Source organism: Gymnogyps californianus, chromosome 17 (assembly GCF_018139145.2).
Source record: "Gymnogyps californianus isolate 813 chromosome 17, ASM1813914v2, whole genome shotgun sequence".
Lineage (NCBI taxonomy): Eukaryota > Metazoa > Chordata > Aves > Accipitriformes > Cathartidae > Gymnogyps > Gymnogyps californianus.
In genome coordinates this window covers 6924062-6942960 of record NC_059487.1, presented here as the reverse complement: position 1 = coordinate 6942960, position 18899 = coordinate 6924062, and the positions used below count along the sequence as shown (strand labels likewise).

The window sequence follows — 18899 nt, the reverse complement described above, 5'->3', positions numbered from 1 at the left end:
AGCCGCTTTCTGATACTATATGCATGTGTGTGTTTGTTGACTTGGATGGCGTAACTCATCCCACAACAGTGCTGAACAGCATCAAGTGATCTCAGACATCAGAGACAGAAGGGCTGGATAGTCCATTTTGGCTGTAAGTAAAGGCTGCCTCTGATGGTGTCTTTCAGGATTTTGTTCTTAGGTGGTACATCACTGAGTTACTGAGAACTGAAAAAGGTAAAAGTGAGACAGTATGCTTCATTACTGGGTCATTTTAATCTTCCTTTGGCCATTTTCAGAAGTAGTACTCTCTCTTAGTTGATGAAATGATGATTTGTAGAACTTTGTGAATTTTCCTGTGGGACTTATTTTACTTGAGATAACAAAACTGAAAGAAGCAGCAGCACCCATGCCCTGCCTGTGCACACACCTCCTGTCTATGGCTGCAAACACTACTACAAAATAAATCCACAGACTGCTCAAAATAGGCTCTTGCTTTTGATGAGACTGTCCTTTTTTAACCAATTGGTCTCTGATTATGACATGACACAATAATCAAATATTGTGTTTATAACCATGGCTATTCCCCCGCACTATGGCCGGACTCTGTATTGCATCCCTCCTCCAGGCAAAGCAGCCCTGACCTGTTGTAAAGCAGCCAGTGCCGGTTTTAAGGCAGTTGGAGGCTTCCGTGTTCACTGTGTGATGCTCTGCAGCTATCATCAGAGCACTGAGTAATGGGATCTGGGTTTAGGAAGCTGAAAGAAGGGAAAATGCAAAGCAGGGGTATATCCCCATATTTAATAAACATGTAACATTTTATCCTCCATCTTCTGCCTGTTTACAATACAAATAAAATGAGCTGCCCTTGGTGTGACATTCCTTGCATTTTTACATCAGCTTAACCCTGGAAAAGCTTAATCCTGGTTTAATGGTCTTTTAATAGAAGTGGTCAGTAGTTTGGTAAATGTTTAAGTGACAGGTTGACAGACGTGGAGTTAACACTTTAATCCTGGCTGCAGGCCAAATGGCTACCAAGCTGGTTTTCTTTAAACCTGAGAGTAGGGCATTTATTTCCGACTCAGCCTCAGGTTAGAAGTGGTGGCTTAGGCAGCAAAGTTTGCTCTGAATGTTTACAGGAGGAAAATGGCTGTTGCACTGGGTTATCAAGAGCTACCTTTGGGTGGTGTGAAGCATTTCTATCCTAAACCTTTGACAGACAATTTCCTTTTCCGCTGCAGCGTGCAATAACGTTATTACAGGTGGGTCTGAATGCTCTGTAGAAAGATTGTCTTTCTCTTAAATCCTATAGACTTTCTCTGTAAGTGATTCCTATAATACAGAATCATAGAATCATTTAGATTGGAAAAGACCCTTAAGATCATCGAGTCCAACCATAAACCTAACACTGCCAAGTCCACCACTAAACCATACTCCTAAGCACCACCTCTACACTATCAAGAATTCCAGAAGCAAAGTATTAGATGGAAATTTCTCAAAATAAGCAGGTACTTATAAATGTTGTAAATAACAGTATCTCTATGCACTGGGCATCTTGGATGAATTTCTCACAAAATCAAGCATGGGTTTAGAACTGAGCTTTTGTGGCAAATCTGGAGTACAGAGCTGATGCCCTTGTAATCCAGATGTGTTCAGCTCCCTGGATCATGTCGCCTCCTGAGCCAGCTCCTTCCCCAGCTCCGGCAGTGTACATCTGGTGCCTGTCCATATGCATCCCTCCCTGGTTGTGCCAGTGCAGGAAGAGCGCAGCACTGCTCAAGTAGCTAAGGACCAAAGTGAAACAAGAGTTAGAGAGACTGATGCCTCAGACCACCTTTGAATCCAGTGCAGTTCTCGGAAGAGCGTGCTGATGAGCTCAGGCTCCACAGAGACACAGAGCAGCCCTTTCCCTCTGCCGCGATGTCCAGACACCTATGAGAATGTGGCAGTAGCCCTGCAGTGACGCAGTTCCCAAAAGAAGAGGCAACTTCGGTTATGTTGGCACTGCCAAGGAAGGGCCACAGCACCGCCTGAGTGTAGCTGGGACAGGTTGCCTGCACAACTCTCCATGCCCTTCCCTCGCATGCACTGCTCCTCCTGCAACATGCTGGGGTCCTCTAAGCCTCAGATATGCCATCTTTTGATTTAATACATTTCTTATGTCAGTAGTTCTCTGAAAAGGACTGATATAATTTCTTTTATGTTCCAGACCATATTTTGCTTAGGTCAATCTGTTAAACAGTAAGTTTTAATTTTATGGGAATGGTCTTTCTTCCTTTACAGAGGAGGGGTGTAACAGATTCGTTACTTCCTACTAGCTTACATGGGAAGCAGCGAGTTAGTATGAACAGACAGCTTGAATATATTTCAACTAGTAAAAGAAACTTTATATTTTTTAAATTTACACACCATATTTTTAGCTATGCTTTATTTTCCCCTTCATTTTGGAATTTACTAAGATTTTTGTTATACGTTCAGCATGTGTGTGCATGTTTGAATATATGTCTGTATATAAAGTATATTCAGTTTGGAATGACCTATTCACAGAGGAATAGATTTGAAAAAAGTCTCTCCCAGTGATTGACAGTTGCACTCAGACCGTGGGGATTATGGGGGATCAATGAGGATTATCTCATTTACTTTCATTAACCCTTGAGTTTACTTTGCCAGTTTTCTTCCACATGCCACTCAACTGAATGTTAACAGTTTCTTTTAACAGTCAACTTTGCTGCCAAAGTCGAAGGCTGGTTTTTAAAGATATGTTTTAGTGCTCTAAAGTGGTTAGTGATAAAAAGAGATACTTAATGTTAAATGTCAGTAAGCATTGATGCTCTGTACTGGTATAAAAAACTTATGTCAGAATTTGTCCATTTTATCTAATTAACTCAGCTCAATGGAAACAGAAATTTAACTCCTATAGGCATTTTCTTTCTAACATCCCCTAATTTCTTTGTAGGAACTTTTGAGATAAAATTGAACAGAAAATTTAGTTCCCTTCCCCTATGGTGAGCAGTTCAATACCTGTCTACTTGAATTTGGTACTTTCACACATTACACGTTTTTAAAAATTCCTGTTGGTGTTGAAGCTACACATCTAATTCCTGCTGGTAAGAGATACCAGCCTGAGACCTTTGAGAAGCCAAAAGATAAAAACCAGGTAGAGGAGATGGTCCTTGGAGGACCCTGCTTTGTCCTCGGCCTTTTTGTAAGGTTGCTAACAGGTGCCACTTTGTACTGGCAAGGTGGTAGTTTTATTTATGTTGATACATATTCAGCATCTACAGGAGAGAAATCCTCCATTGTATCACCATTGCGAAAGCCAGGTCAACTTCTGGCAGTTTTAAAAGCATGGAAGGAGAAGGTTGGTGAAGGAGCTGGTTTTGCATTCAGAGTCCTGTTGGCAGGAAATAGTCCTTCACTCAGACTTGAAGGCGGAAGATTTATCAGATTTTTTCTGATTCCAAATGTATGGTACATGATAACCTCCCACTTCTGTTCCATCCATTCTCTCCCAAGGCCAAGAACAAAATAAAGACGATACATGAAATGTGAAACCTGGTATCTTGGAAGAAATTAGTTTCTTTGCTGACGATTGTGCAGCACAGTTGCTTATGTGACTGCATATTACATGTGTAATACTAATAACAAAACATGGAGAGAAAGCTACTTAATCCCACTTTTGCTCCCATGTGACTCTTCTAGGGGAACATGCAGTTTTCAAATATGTGGAACTAAATGCAGAATGGATATGTATATTCACGGAGGCTGAGCTCTGCCCAGAATCCCCTGGATTAAAGGCTGGATATAATTTTCATTGTTCATGCTTTGCACAACTGTCTACTGTATTTCAAATCCTGTGCTATTCACTTGCAGATCATGAGTGAAAGATATGGCTGGATGTGTCCAGACAGATGCTCCACTGAAAAAATGGCTTTGACACTTGAGGGTGAGGTTATAGGCTTGTTTTTTTTTTTTTTAACAAGCATGAAAAAAATCAGTTATGTATAAGTGAGCAGAAGCTCAACTTTAGATTTTGGTGTGCAAATTTACATAGTTCTAAAATGTTCTTATAAAGTACAAACAACATGTCAGTGATGCTAAGGGAAATGTGTATTAAAATTCACGTTAGTAAGTTATTTGATAAAATTAAAGATAAAGTTAATTAAAGATAAAACTAATATTACTGACTAATCTAAAATGATAAGGAATATGACCAGTAATTTTTTTTAACAGACTCTTATTAACTAACTTTCTAGGAAGGTCTTTCACAGAACCTCCTTCTATGTGGTCAGGATATGACTAGACCCCCAAGAATGAATTATGAATAGCAATTCTTAATGTCATGGAAGTTACTGAAGCCAATGAGATATCTTTGCTTGAAGTTAAACAAAGTAAGTAAATGTGTGCAGAATCATGGCACTGGGAATTATTCTGGTAAAACAGAGAAGATAATTCCAGGCACACACATTGTTTTGTAGTATTACACAGAATTGTTTCTAAAATGTGAATATATAATATGATCCTGTCAAATACACCTAAAAAAAATCATTGGAAAATCCTAGTTAGCCACTTCGTGTGTCCCCGCCAACACGGAGTCGTGCAGGCAGACGTGGAATTTCCAGGCTGTAGGAATTAGGGTGCACCAGACTAACCTTATTTTTAAAATCTACTTTCTATTTCCAAACTCATCTCCAGTCTTCTGATTTTTTTTTTTAATTATATTTGAAAGCAATTGCTTTCTTTGGTGTTTTCTTTGGTGTTTCAAACACTTCCAGCTGGAATTTGCAACTACCTTTATCTAAGAACTTAGCTGCAATCTGCTAGGGCATGTCCTTTGGTTAAACAAATAAACCCAGAAATGTTTGGGAATGAAGGAACGTCAGATGTCAAAGGCAGCTTCATGCTCTTGAGAAACTTTTTGCGAGGTGCCTTAAGAAGCTTAAAATAGTACTGTGTCCTGCCACTGGGAAGATGTTAGCAGAGGTCCTAATGAGCGCAGGTGCCTGCAACTCCCCTGTAGTTAGGAAATTAAGAAGCACAATAAAACCAAACCATTTTCTGCCTTAGCAACTCATCCCAAGTGCAAGAAGTAGAGATTTCCTTCAGGTTACACAGTTACTTACTCTCCAGTCAACCAATTAGTGCCAGACAAGGCAGTGACATCTGGATTTGGTTAGTAGAGCATTAGCTGTTCATTGGGATGTTTTGACTGGACTCTTCAATGGGATTTATTGTACTTTATAGTTGTTTATTTTCCAATCAGAGTCAGCCTTTAAGTCAAGATTGCTGCTTCAGCCCCTTCTGAGCAAAAGGAAACACAAAGAAAGAGTCTCCTCTGACTCTTAGGTAGAGAGGGTTTCTCAGCAATTATACATAGGCTTAAAACACTGCCAGGCAGACAAAGTCAACAGAGAGTGCTTACCGCATGCTGGTGAGCAGAGCGGAGGTGGCAAGAGGGTGAGGCATGGCGACAGCAAGGCAGGTATGTCTGAAAATACATCTGGCACTTCTTCTTGCTTTAAAAATAAAGGTTATTCATCTGAAGCTGGAAAAAAATGCAAGAATGGGATTTCCTGCATTTCAGTCTAGACTAGCAGAAGCAAGAGGAGCAAGTGCTTGCTGCCGTGCTTACATCTCGCTGACCTGCAGACCATGCACCTCTGAGAGCCGAACACAAGTATCTGCAAACCGCCTGTGTCTCATCTGCTGAGGTGGCTTCCAAGGAAGCATGCCTTGCTAGTGAGATGTTTTCATTGTGGGATTGGAATGAATTCTGAAAGGACGTTTTGCTTGCTAGGGCCAGTGACCGTCCAGGACCTGGAAACTGTGTGTAGTGATTACAAACACAGTCCAAATTCACTTGACCTGAAGGAAAAAGGCTCCCTCTAACTTTTCACCTCTGCCCAGCCACACGCTGGGGCATTTGTGGTAACAGCGTACAAAGCCATTGTGCGGAAATGCACCCAAATGTGACTGTGGAAGCACTTCTCAAAAGTACGTGTGTAGAGAGCAGCCTGATCATTCCTCATGTGTTGAAGCCTGAGTTTCACTGACAGTTTTAGGTGCCTAGCTTCAGAGCAGTTTGGGGAAAAAAGGTCATACACAGGCTCCGAGCCCAGTTAGAAGGTGGAAAGTGATGAAAATCTGCAGCTCCTGGCCCTGGGAGACAAATTCCATGCGGAGCTCTGCCCTCTTCCTCCTCCTCTGCGCTTGCTCCCTGCACCATCACACTGAAGCGTGTTGGTGGCATTTGGCTCAGCTGACCGGTCGGGCGAGCACTCCTGCTCTCCTGGGGACGCTGGTGGCAGGCGGAGGCCCACCCAGCCAGCCCGCCGGGCTGAGGGGCCTGAGCGCAGGAGGCTTTCCCGACTTGGAAATCGGTTTCTCCGACGCACACCTGGTATTCCTCAAAATCCCAGCCGTACCTCATTGCCTGGCCATAAAATAGCTATGTGCAACTGAGGAGGGATCGCACAGTGTCCTCCAGCCTACACAAACAGCCGTAACTCCGGTGCGCCCTGAGAAGATGTTGGTGCGCAGGTGAGGTGTCCCGTGCTGCTAATGGATCGAGCAGCAGGTCCTCCACAAAACTCCCACCGACTCGCCATGGCTGGCCTGCAGACCTCCACTGACGCTTCCCCTCTTTAAGCAAACCCCAGGAGCTGCGTCAGTCTCGTTCAGCGCCGTTTGGCAGACCTTCAGCCTCATTCATTAAACCTCCAGCCAAAAAACGTGCAGTTGCAGACTCACCACGGCTACCTCTTTTATTACCCAGCTCTACATAATCTGTAATTTTTTTTATATTATCTGGACTGAAGTCCAGCAAAAGTGCATGTTTCTATGCTGGCCGCATTTCAGTTCCTAATCCTCACTGTACAGAAAACTAGGATTGCTTTTTTCCCCCTCTTATTTTTCTTTATCAGTGTTTCCTTTGGGTCTGCGTTGAGCTGCTTCAGTGATATTCAGTCAAGATTAAATATTTTGCACTTAACATCATTTCTGCTACTTTTTTTCCTATTTATCCTAAGCAGAAGTGTAATTCACAGAGGCATACATCCTCAAATTATACTTCAGCAGCAGCCTAGCTGGCCTTTTTCTAAGTCTGTTCTGAAATGAAAATGACTTTGAGCTCACAAATGGAAAAACCCAACTCCATTTGAAAGCAGGTATTAAGACTTGACGCATTACCAAATATGTCAAAAAAATAACTGAGGACCGAGAGTCCTGGGGGCATCGCGTTGGCATTCGAAATTGGGTAATAGATAGGACGTTTGTTTTTCACTCGCCACTTCGCTGGTAATTGTTGGGTTTATACCACAAATTTGATCGTATGGAGCACACAGAATTTGACCTCTCCTTCCCTTACCTCCAACCACTTGCACATGCTGTTCCAGCGCGTTGGCATTTGGGACTGATTCTAAGAGAGACCACATGGAGTGTTTCAGATTATAGGCAAGGGAGGTGATCTTAATTTGTTCTGATGTGCTCGTGCTTTCTATGTGTGTCTGTAATGTCATCAAGAGCTTCTGAGGGAAACTGCTAACCTTGCAGCCTGTCGTTTTTAATGGAGGGAATAACAAGTAAAATCACCTAATTTGCTATGAACGTGAAGTGGCAAATTAAAAATGCCTGTGTCATCACATTTGTCTGGAGGTATTTCCTGACCAAACAAAGGCCCAACTAATAAAGCGTATTCCAGATTTTCACTAAATAATGTGGGTTGTTACATAATAAAGTCTCCATGCTCCTGGCCCCGCTAGAATCCGTGGGGAAACCTCTGTAGCTCAACTGTTTGGAGAGGCAGAAAGTATCTGGGCTTATTAGAGCTTCATGCATGGAGGGGGTGTACGTACAGTGCAAATTTTATAGATTTGTCTTGGCCAGACTTTTGCCGTTGCTGTGTCGTGCTCATGGCTGCCAAGGTTTGGAAATCAGCACAGTGCATGCTACAAGGAAAACTTTTGTCCCCTGGATTTCCACCCTCCCTGTATATAAGCCGAAAGTCTTTATATTTGAACTAAATATTTAAATGCTCTGTTATTCAGACAAATGAGAACATGATCTTGGGCCTGAGCTGTGGAATTAATGTCAATACACTGGAATATTTTAACTGACCTAATGTGTGTTCGTTGGGATTATGCCAATCCTCAGGTATGTTTGCACATATGAGAAAATTCTTTGCTTTCACCAGAGTGGCTTGGAAATCTGCTATTAAGACTACTAGAGGCTTTAACTGAGCCTCTGGTGGACTGTGGAGCTGACTTGGGGAGACCTGGTTCATTCTCAGTTGGACTTTGAAAAAGATGTGTGGGATTTCCTTTATCATGTCTTCCATGCTAATAATAATCAGACTAAATCCCACGAAGGTTATTGTGCTCATTGTATCATTCATTTTCATATTTTCTTCATAAAAGGCTCAGATTTTATAATTTATGTGAAACCATCCCACAGTTTTCTTCATGCCGTGTACCTGTGCTACCACATGGTGTGGACTTTGCCAAACGGAGAAGCAATTTACTGTAAGATAAAATAGATCTTTGCTCACAGCATGACCCCACCAGCAAAGGCTGCTTGTAAAGCCCCGATGCATGCTCAGCAGCGGCTTTTCAGCCAGCTCTGGCTGTCTGCAGACAGCAGCATGGTGCAGGAGGCAGAGCGAGATGACCTTTGAAGGCTGAAGGGAGCAATTGCAAAAGCATGTAAGTGAGGTAGGATTCTTCCTCAAAACTGACCTGAATCCACAGTGGAAAAAATTCCTTTTGAAAATAGGAGGTAGGCTCTGAAACCACAGAGGTGCCTTATAAAAATGCTACCCCAGAATGGTTTTTGCTTTTTGGTTATTTTTGCCTCTTATTTTCATTTCTGGAAAAGACTGTCAGCAGTCAATTTCTATTGATATATTTAAGGAAAAAGGTGTCAGAAAACACTAATGTGCCTGCATTTATTTTGGATGAAGTAACATACATGTCAGCTGCAGACTTCAGGCATCTGAACTCAGAGGTAACGTGAAGAATGAAGAGAGAAGCCAAACTGCCCCCACGGCAGAAAGGTGCCTGAATTATCTCCTGCACCCTTCTGCCGAGGTTCAGCATGGTTTGGTAACCCTGCAAAAATCCCAGGAGAAAAGGGTGTTAAGCAATTAGCATCTCAGTGCTTAGTGATGGGAACACGTGGAAAACATTGCAGCTCCCATGGCATTTTGAAGCCTTGATTCAGAAGGAGGCTTCCATGTAGACCCTGAAGGTGAAAGGCCTCCCTGCTTCGCCAAGGTACCACCATCAGTTTGGACAGTGATGGCTGCAGGAACAGCTGTGTGAAAATGGTGGATTTTAAGAGGAAGATCAGGAGGTTGGGAAAAAAAAGGCAAAACGAGATGGTGTCCTGGTTTCGGCTGGGACAGCGTTAATTTTCTTCTTAGTAGCTGGTACAGTGCTGTGTTTTGGATTTAGTGTGAGAATAATGTTGATAACATGCTGATGTTTTAGTTGTTGCTAAGTAGCGCTTATCCTAAGCTAAGGATTTTCAGTTTCCCATGCTCTGCCAGCAAGCAGGTGTGCAAGAAACTGGGAGGGAGCATGGTCAGGGCAGCTGACCTGAACTAGCCCAGGGGATATTCCATACCATAGAACATCATGCCCAGTATATAAACAGGGGGGAGTTGGCCAGGAGGGGCGGATCGCTGCTGGGGCATCGGTCAGCGGGTGGTGAGCAATTGCATTGTGCATCACCTGTCTTTTCTTGGGTTTTATTTCTCTCTTCCCCCCCCCCCCCGTTTTTTGTTATATTCCTTTTCATTATTATTATTATTATTATTATTATTATTATTATTGTTAGTATTATATTTTATTTTACTTTAGTTATTAAAGCATTCTTATCTCAACCCACGAGTTCCACTTTTTTTCGATTTTCCTGCCCATCCCACTGGGAGGGGGGAGGAGTGAGCGAGTGGCTGCGTGGTGCTTAGTTGTTGGCTGGGGTTAAACCACGACAGATGGTAAAATGGTAAAAGGCACAGAAGTTCTTACTAAAAGATGAGCTGCAGTATCTCTGTGCATCACTAGGGACTTTGGGCCACAGGGAAGTTCATTCGAGGGCACTCTGCACAGTGTGAGAGCTATTGCTAATGGCAGCTTCACAGTCGCTGGAGTTCATCCATTACCATCTGTCTTTATTTTGCACATCCTACTCAGGGAGACACCACAAATCAAAATGACTTGGTGCGTCATCCCCGCTCCTCCAGCCGGGCCGTGCGTTGTGTGTGGCTGGCAGAGCTGAGCAAACCGCTCGGAGACAGGCAGAGGGCAGGAGCGGGGGCTTCCCAAAGAGGATGGAGCCGTATTGTTTGCTCAGTATCAGCTCTACCGCTTTAAAGGTCACGGCGAATTGAGAATAGGAGCCCCAGTGAGTCAAGTTAGTTAGACAAAATATCTGGCTGTTCTTGCCCTTTTCTGTTTTTTTCTGTGGTCTGGCGCTGGGCTCCAAGTTGTGAACTTCAGAAAGCTGCTGCAGGTGCGGTGCCAGTGTCTCCTCCAAGCAGCTGATAAGGAGAGTCTTCCCCATCAGCTTGGCTGAAAAAATTCTCTTTCAAGTAAGTGATCTCTGATGGCCAAGGAAGTCTGGCATAAATTTTTCCCTTTGAAAAACAATTTTCATGCATAAAGTTGCCAGCATAAATCCTCTTAGTCAGCATTTCTCCCTCTATACATTAATTTTACTGTTCTGCAACATTGCTTTTCTTAAGATAACAAAATAAAAATGTTTAACAAGAGAAAGAAAAACGGTGTAAGGAAGGTAGTAGATGGTAAATAGGACAAGCAGATGTGATAGTACATAAAACAAATGCCATCTTCTCCGAATAGTTTGTTGATGCTTGATGGCTGTTTGCAGATTTAAGGCAAATGATTTTTGGGAGTTCTCACTCGTCTCTCTTCCCTGCAGCCACTTTTCAATAGTTGTATTAGGCTGATTTTATTATAGTTATAATTTCAATGTAGCTTTCCAATTTGTTGTAACATTTATCTGGGCAAGGGTCATAAAGATTCATGTTTTGATAGCCAGGAGGACTGACTGGTGGGGTTGAACTTGAATCTCTTGATGATGAAGGTGGGGAAATGCTGAGAATGAGGTTACTGATGGTGAAACCCTAGCTGTGAACCCAACTGATGCACACACATCTACGCAACCAGCAGCTCTACAGCCTCTTCAGGGTCTCAGTTCACTAACAGTGCTTTGTCTTTTCTCTAAAACCTTCATTTCATGAAACATAACTTGGGGAACAAGCCCAGCTGCTGCATGCCAGCCCTGGTCCCCTGTCGCAAAATAACAAAAAGACCCCCCCAAACTTAGAAGAATTCTTGTCCTGCTTCCTGGTTTCCTCTTTTATGGGCAGCAGGGTGGGAAAAAAGTGCTCTTTCTTGTGTTGAAAACAACACGGAAAGAATAATCTGCAGCCAGGTCCCAACAGGGAAGAGGGAACATGATGTTGAGCTCCTGGCTGCAGTGAAATGGCAAATTCCAGCCCAGAAGCTGGGGATGCCAGGCTGGACTGGGGAAAACGCCGAACCGTGAACAATCTGGGACCACAGACCCAGCGCGTACCTGGGGCCCCCATTACACAGGAATTTTCTGTTGGCAGAGGAAGCGTCCGCATGCTGCCGGGAACAGTGCTGGTGCGAGCTCCTGGGCCAGCCGTGTGGCATCGTGGGGAGCGGGCTGGTCCGTGGCCCACCCTGGACACCAGCAAATGGTGTCTTGAATGATGCCTGTGCTGTGCCACTGCTAACCCGTGGTCCTCAATGCGATAGGGTGCTCATGGGGAGCGTCTCCAGGCCTGTGTTTCAGTAACCATGTCTTAATACATAGGAAATTAAGAGATAAAGCAATTGTTCTAGCAAACCTGGAAATGTGAGTGGCTTAATAAATATCTGTTTTACTTCACTCCCAGATATCTACTAAGCCTTGTAAAATGGTTTCCTGAGTAGCCTGGATAATAACTATGGAATTTAGCTTTATCACAAATCTGACAATTGCTAGCTTGAGTTTCATTTTTTCTTTTTTTTCCTTGAGCCTTCTCACCTTCTTTCTTCCCGGGAGAGCTGAGTCTAGACGGTGAGCTGGGAACACCGGATAAAGCGAGGCAGAGAGAGTAGCTTCCTAGTACATCTGCTCCACCCTGTAGTCCAAGTTTTGCACATGTGCTTTATTCACAACTATTTCTAATTAGTTGTCACAATCTGAGGCCTCGTAGACTGAGAATCTAGGAGACTCTGTTGCCTGTATAGGAACAAAAATATCACATTTGTCTTTGCAATCAATGTTGCTTCATTTGAATGGTGCTATTGGCTGCTGCTCCTCTCCTGGGGTAGAAGAGTGGAGTCCCACGCAGAGCCAGGGGAACCTCCTGACCCTCACCTCTTCTCCTTACGTCCTCAAGCTCTTTTTTTCCTTTTACTCTTACATTTTACTAAAGTAGCAGGAGAGCACTTCTGGACAAGACTCCCAAATATTTGATTTACAAGAATTGAAAGACTCAGTAAACCACTTGGACCATCTCCTGAGGATGGAGCGGAGCTGTTCCTCAGGGCACGCTCCCTGGATCAGTCAATATGAGTACATACACGCATTGACATAAAGCAGAGAGAAAAATAAAAAGTATGTAATGACTGGGTCCCATTTTCTACTCTTGATGAAAACTGTGTTCAGCTGGCTGTCGTAGTTTAGACCCAGCCAGCAACAAAGCACCCCGCAGCCTCTTGTTCACTCCTCCCACCACCGGGATGGGGACGAGAAAATACAACAAAAAGGCTCATGAGTCGAGACAAGGACGGGGAGATCACTCACCAATTATGGTCACAGGCAAGACAGACTTGATTTGGGGAAAAAGAAATCAATTTAATTTGTTACCAATCAAATCAGAGTAGGATAATGAGAAATAGAACCATAGCTTAAAAGCACACCTTCCCCCCACCCCTCTCTTCTTCTTGGGCTTAACTTCACTCCTGATTTTCTCTACCTTCTCCCCCCAGTGGCACAGGGGGACGGGGAATGGGGGCTGCAGTCAGTTCATCACATGCTGTTTCTGCCGCTCCTTCCTCCTCGGGGGAGGACTCCTCACACTCTTCCCCTGCTCCAGTGTGGGGTCCCTCTCACAGGGGTCAGCCCTCCACAAGCCTCTCCAACTCAAGTCCTTTCCATCGGCTGCAGTCCTCCACGAACTGCTCCAGCGTGGGCTCTCCCATGGAGTCACGGCCTTCTCCGGGCCCAGCCACCCGCTCCGGCGTGGGGTCCTCCACGGGCTGCAGGGGAATCTCTGCTCCGCCGTTCACCTCCATGGGCTGCAGGGGGACAGCCTGCCCTCTCACCACGGGCTGCAGGGGAATCTCTGCTCCGGCCACCTCCTCCCTCTCCTTCTGCACTGACCTCGGTGTCTGCATGGCTGTTTCTCTCACGTCCCACTCCTCTCTTCGCTGTAGCTCCTCTTCTTCCCTTTTAGCAGTCTTTTCCCCTCCTTAAGTATGCTATCACAGAGGTGCTACCGCCGTCGCTGACGGGCTCGGCCTTGGCCAGAGGCAGGTCCGAGTTGGAGCTGGGGAAGCTTTGAGCAGCTTCGGGCAGCTTCTCACAGGAGCCACCCCTGTAGCTCCCACCCCTGCTACACAAACCCAGCACACTGGAGAAGAGCATCCAGCACTAATGTAAGTGTGTGAGTGTTACAGAATGGAGTAATTCTTCCCAAAAGAAAGTTTGCAAACTTGGAGAAGTCAGTACTGAAGTCAAAAGGCTTCTAAATGTGCCTAGGCAGGGAACAGTACCACAATGCCAGCAAAACAGCCTCCAGTTTGAAGTGATGCCATTCAAACATTGTGAAAGTAGAGCCAGCTCAAAATAATATTTTTAACCCAGATTAAATTGCACTGATCTCAGAAGCACATGGGGGGCTCCTGACACTGACGTCCCTGTGTGCTGAGGCTGTGTAGCACAAAGCAGGATCACATTGACCCATCTTCCTCTGGTTCTTATGCACAGCCTAAAGCAGCTTTGCTGGAGGGGGTTGTCCAGCTCTCTGACTGCATGAAGCTCTACAGCAATGGTATTTTTGTAGTAAGGACCAGTACAATTTGGGAAATCAAAAGAATCAGACAAAATGAACAGCAGCAATGGGCCAGGGGAATGCTTTCCTTTCCCTGTTTGAATTGCAAGGACCTTTTCCACCTGCATCAGTAACATGAAGGGACTTTGCAAAGGAGTTTATAAGGGTATTCTCTCTCCATCTCCAGTTTCAGCATCTTGGGGATATCGCTAGCCTCCAGCACTGGCCTCTCGTGGCAGAAACACGTGAACTCCGGAAGCTCTGCTCCAGGTCTCGGATAGGGAAGCTGAGTACTCGAGTCAACACTTCAAATTTATTGATGTCTTGCACAAATATTTATGGGCCCATTTCCTCCCCCAGTGGCAGGCAGAGAGCCAGCAAGCCCGCTAATTTATGGCATGGTATTTATTGACAGAAATGTATAAATGTTTTACATTTAAGGAGAAAACTGGGTGCAGCAGCATGGGGAGGGGATGTGTGAGCTGAGAGATCAGTGAGAGAGCGGGAGCCTGAGGGGCTTTTGCAGCAATATCCTAATACAGCAAATCAGGGGCACTGCACGATGTGCCAGCACTGGGACCCCTGGGAGCAGCCAGGTCCCCCGGCACTGGGCTCTGCTGTCATTCCTCTTCGTTGTCCTTCCTCCAGCAAACTTCACTGACTTTGAGAGGAGTTTGAGGAACAATTTCAGGATCCAGCTGGTAAGCCTGCAAAACTCCAACCGCATGGCATGGACACGTGCAGCGTCTCCCGGCCTTGCTGTCCAGGTTATTTGACAGAAATACCGATGTGTCCTGACAGTTGTGCCATACTGAATTTCTAAGATTTTGTATTCCCAGCCAAGGTCTCTCTACAATGAAAACTGATGGTGCTCAGCTCTGGAAATACATATTTAAAAAACAGAGGGACTGCATACTTGTAGGCTCCCAGCTCTGAAGCAGAGCCAGGGGGTTATCTCCCATTACAGCCTGTGCAGCTGCAACTGGGCTCCTTCCTGGCTCAATCCAGCACGACATCAAGCACAGGCTCAGTGTTAGCTGGAGTCTCACAGACCCAGTCCTCGGCCTCCCCATGGGGGCCACGAGGGAGTGAGCAAAAAAATATTGCTAGACCATTTCAAACTCAGTATGTGTAAACTAGAGGAAGCAAGAAGGCTTTGCCAGACAGACGACACAAGCACATTGAGGTTTCCTCCCGCCTTTGGCCCCAGGGTGAGAGGATGGGTTTTTTAAGCACAATGCGGCTGTGCTTTCTCCTTGGCAAAGCTTCCTCATGAGCCATATCACTGGCACAGGCTGGGAAGCGGAGCAGGGCAGTGGGCGAGTGAGGAACCTGGCTTGCTTTGCGGGGCTCCAGCAATGCAAATCCCAGCAGATTTCCACCAGGACGGTGCCAGCCCAGCATCCAGGAATGGATAGAAGGATGCAAAGGTGACCAAAAACCACGTTCATCCATCCTCCCCTTTCCCCTTCAATGACAGATCTCCCTGAAGCCTGGCATAGAGTCTAATCAAAGTGTTGCCCTTTCGTGTATGCCTAATCACACGGAAGAGAAAAGTCACTAAAACTGTATGTCCCATAATTCTATTATAAAAAATGCAATAAAGTAAAAGCATCCTTACAATGCCACAGTTGAAGTGGATTTTTAACTAGCTTTGTCACTGGCTTGTAAAAAATAAAATAAAAAAGCACAGGCATTAATTTAAAACAGAAACGATATTATGGTAACTCTGTGTATAGTGAGAGTTTCAATTTTAATTTTAGTTCATTATCTTTTTCCTTATTAAGAAAGGTAAATCTGTTTTGTGTTTTCATTATTTCATTAGCTCAAGAAACCTCATCAGTAACCATGAAAGCTGCCAGCATAAATAGCACAATTTTCATATGTGAGATGGAATAATTTGCTTAACCACCTATTCAGCAGAGGCTGGAGCTAACAATTAGAGAAAGCAGCGTGATTCAAAAATAAGTTACAATTGATTGTGTTTCAGTGGAAATGAAGTTTGGAATGTGCTAATTGGATTTCACATACACATCTGAGCCACAGTAAGTCGACATGAGACTTGGGACACCTCGTGAAAGAAGACTCTTCTTAGGAAATCTACAAAAAATTGTTTAATGTGATATTTAAAATACAATTAAAGCAACATGCTAATGACACCCTCACTTCTCAGAACTGACTGGTGACATCTTCTTCTGGAATTTACACCCAGATGGAAAATTTAAGGTGTGCTCTGCAGGCCGATGCATGAGACATCATGTGCCCTGGAAGTGTTTATGAACTGATTCACTTTGGAGCAAATGTTTTAGAACATTCATAATTTCAGTATTTTTTTGGCTAAAATGTCCCATTCCAACAATGATCCTTGTGGCCTAATTAACAATTAAAGCCAAGAGAGGTAGAGTAATCTTTGATAGTCTATACAGTGAACTAGAATCAGTTAATTTTTACCCAGTTAATTTTTACTCTTCAAAGAACTATGGAGGCAGGAAAGAAAGTTTCAAGAGGACAGTTGGTCATTCAGCTGAATTTTCGAAAGCCACGTGAAAGGCAACATTTCTTTGTGGAAACGCAGAACAACACTGCTTGGTGTATCTTTGCCCTGTCTTCTCATCACTGGTGATCCCTGTTCACATACAGAAAAGTCCGGGCTGTATCCAGGCGTGCGGTGGATTTGGGGGATGCTGTGGCCATTTGTTGGCCATGCAGCTGGGAGCACGTGTGGGTTAAAGCCTCCTCCCTGCCTCCCGGCTCTCCCTGGCAGGTGTGAGCCTTCATAGGCAGGCAGCTCCACTTCCTCCAGAAGCCTGTCATCTGCTTGATTTTTTAAGCTTTTGCAAAATATCTTTCATTATATTCTCTTTAATGTGTAATTATGGTCCGAAAAGTGATATGGCACAGCCAGCTCCTGGATCTGGAGATGATCGACTCTTTATGAGTTGGCCAGAGGTGATCTATTCAAGCCATCACACTATTAGGTAAGAGCTATAAAACAGCAGTGCTGTCTCAGGGGATTAGCAGAACTTCAGCACCAAACTCTTTGTTACCCTTTGCACTGTCTATTGATTTTTTTCTGGTGTAGATGTGTCCGTACAGCAGTAACAGCAGAGCTGGCAGCGTAATGTAGGCAGTTAACCATGCAGACGCTGGTAGCGGTCTAGCTAGCCCAACAGAGATCTCAGTGGAGGTTAATTTAGCCTGGGTTTCAGGTTATCTATCAGCCCATAGTGTGCACAGTGCTGGTGATGGCCACCCCGTTGCTGAAACCTGAGCTCGCTCGCTCAAAGGGAGCAGGTATCCCTGCACGATCCGGCCATCTGGTGCATAGACACCGCCTTCGCGTGCCTTAGACCACGTTAGCTAATCTCTCCTCAGAGTACACCTTTACATCTTAATTGCTCCCAACTCCTTCCCTGTTCCCAGGGTGTCTGCCAGAGGGATCAAGGGCAAAATAATTGATGGTAACGGATTACTGCGCTCCTGGTCGTGGTGCCAGCTGTGCATCTGCTCCTTCTGGCTGGGCTGCGTGCATCCCCTCAGCCTTTATTGCCTTAGCACTCTATTTTTCCCTTTTTGAAGGATGCAGTTTGGTTCTTCCCACTCACAGGGCAGGCTCTGGACTCAGGACCCCAAATTTTTACTTTCTTCTATGACTACCTTTGCTGCTGGTGGGTCTTCCCTCTCAGATCCTGGGACCAAGAGTCACAGTGGCTTCCTTAAAACTGATAGTCTCCCGTGGCTGCAGGTCTTTCCTCATCCTGACCCTGTCACTTAACAGCTCCCACATGTTTGCTGAAAAGTGACATATCCTGAGCCGTACTTTTGTTTAATTTTTAGTTTCTCCAAAAGTCCATATTAAACTTAATGTATGCATACATCACTCCTCATCCCAAAAGTCAATTAGTATATGGTGTTCTTAAATTACTGGGCTGCTCCTGACAGTCATAACACTTGTGAGAAGGCTTTGAGTTAACACTTTGATTAACAAGGTGGGGAAGGCAAACTTCAGATTCCCTACAGGTGTGGGAAGAAAAGGGTACATTGGGTACACACCTTCAGGGTGTGGTTCCACGATGCAATTTCTGCGGGTGCCGATCTGGTTTAAAAGGTTTCTGACCTTCCTGGCAGTGCTTTCCCTGTCTCAATTCTTTGTGCTTCTCTCCATCTCAGTGTACTTTATGTAACTGTTCCTTGGGCCACACTCCAAATCAGAAGAGCAACACTGTTCAGGTTAAGCTGAAACTGGGAAGTTTGAGGTGATATTTCATGGCCTTTTTGAAAGAAACCTTAGACTGAAGAGGCTCTGTGCTGCATCTGTGGTCAAAGCTGGTAAGTCAAGCAGGCAACATCCAACTGGCTGTATGGGTGTCTCCATGTATCTAAGGAAAAGGAGTTTTAACTACCTTTTCCACCCTACCTATTCTGATTTGGCTTCACCTGGAAGACATAATGTCATGTGAGAGCAGAGGGTGGGTCAGTTTTTGTTTGTTATTTTATGCTGATAAATGTCTACAAGTAGCTCCATTTTGAGTGAAAATGTTATTAGACCTATCAGACCTGCCTAGGTAGGATTGCACACTCTGTGCAGCAAAGATATATGAACTGCTAATCTGTAGGCAGTGAATCCTCTGTGCACTAACTCCTCTTCCTATGCAGAGACTACTGAGACAAAAACAAGGAGGTGTTTGTTACTAATAGCTATATGTGCACTGTAGAAACCCATCTGCTAACCAGAAGACCACCCACAGATCATTGTTTTGGACACTTAAACTGTAATTTTCTTTTATAGATGTCCTGCAGTACAGACTCCACCAGGATTCTGGTCTCTGGC

General features: G+C 44.5%; 1 long non-coding RNA gene across 1 annotated transcript in view; it reads left to right on the top strand.

The window, feature by feature from the left end:
* Positions 1-18220: 18220 nt before the first annotated feature.
* Positions 18221-18899, top strand: part of LOC127023437 (uncharacterized) — a 29070-nt gene continuing 28391 nt past the window's right edge. Inside the window, exon 1 of the long non-coding RNA XR_007767441.1 lies at positions 18221-18397. This is a non-coding gene — a long non-coding RNA (uncharacterized LOC127023437). The remainder of the gene's footprint in view (positions 18398-18899) is intronic.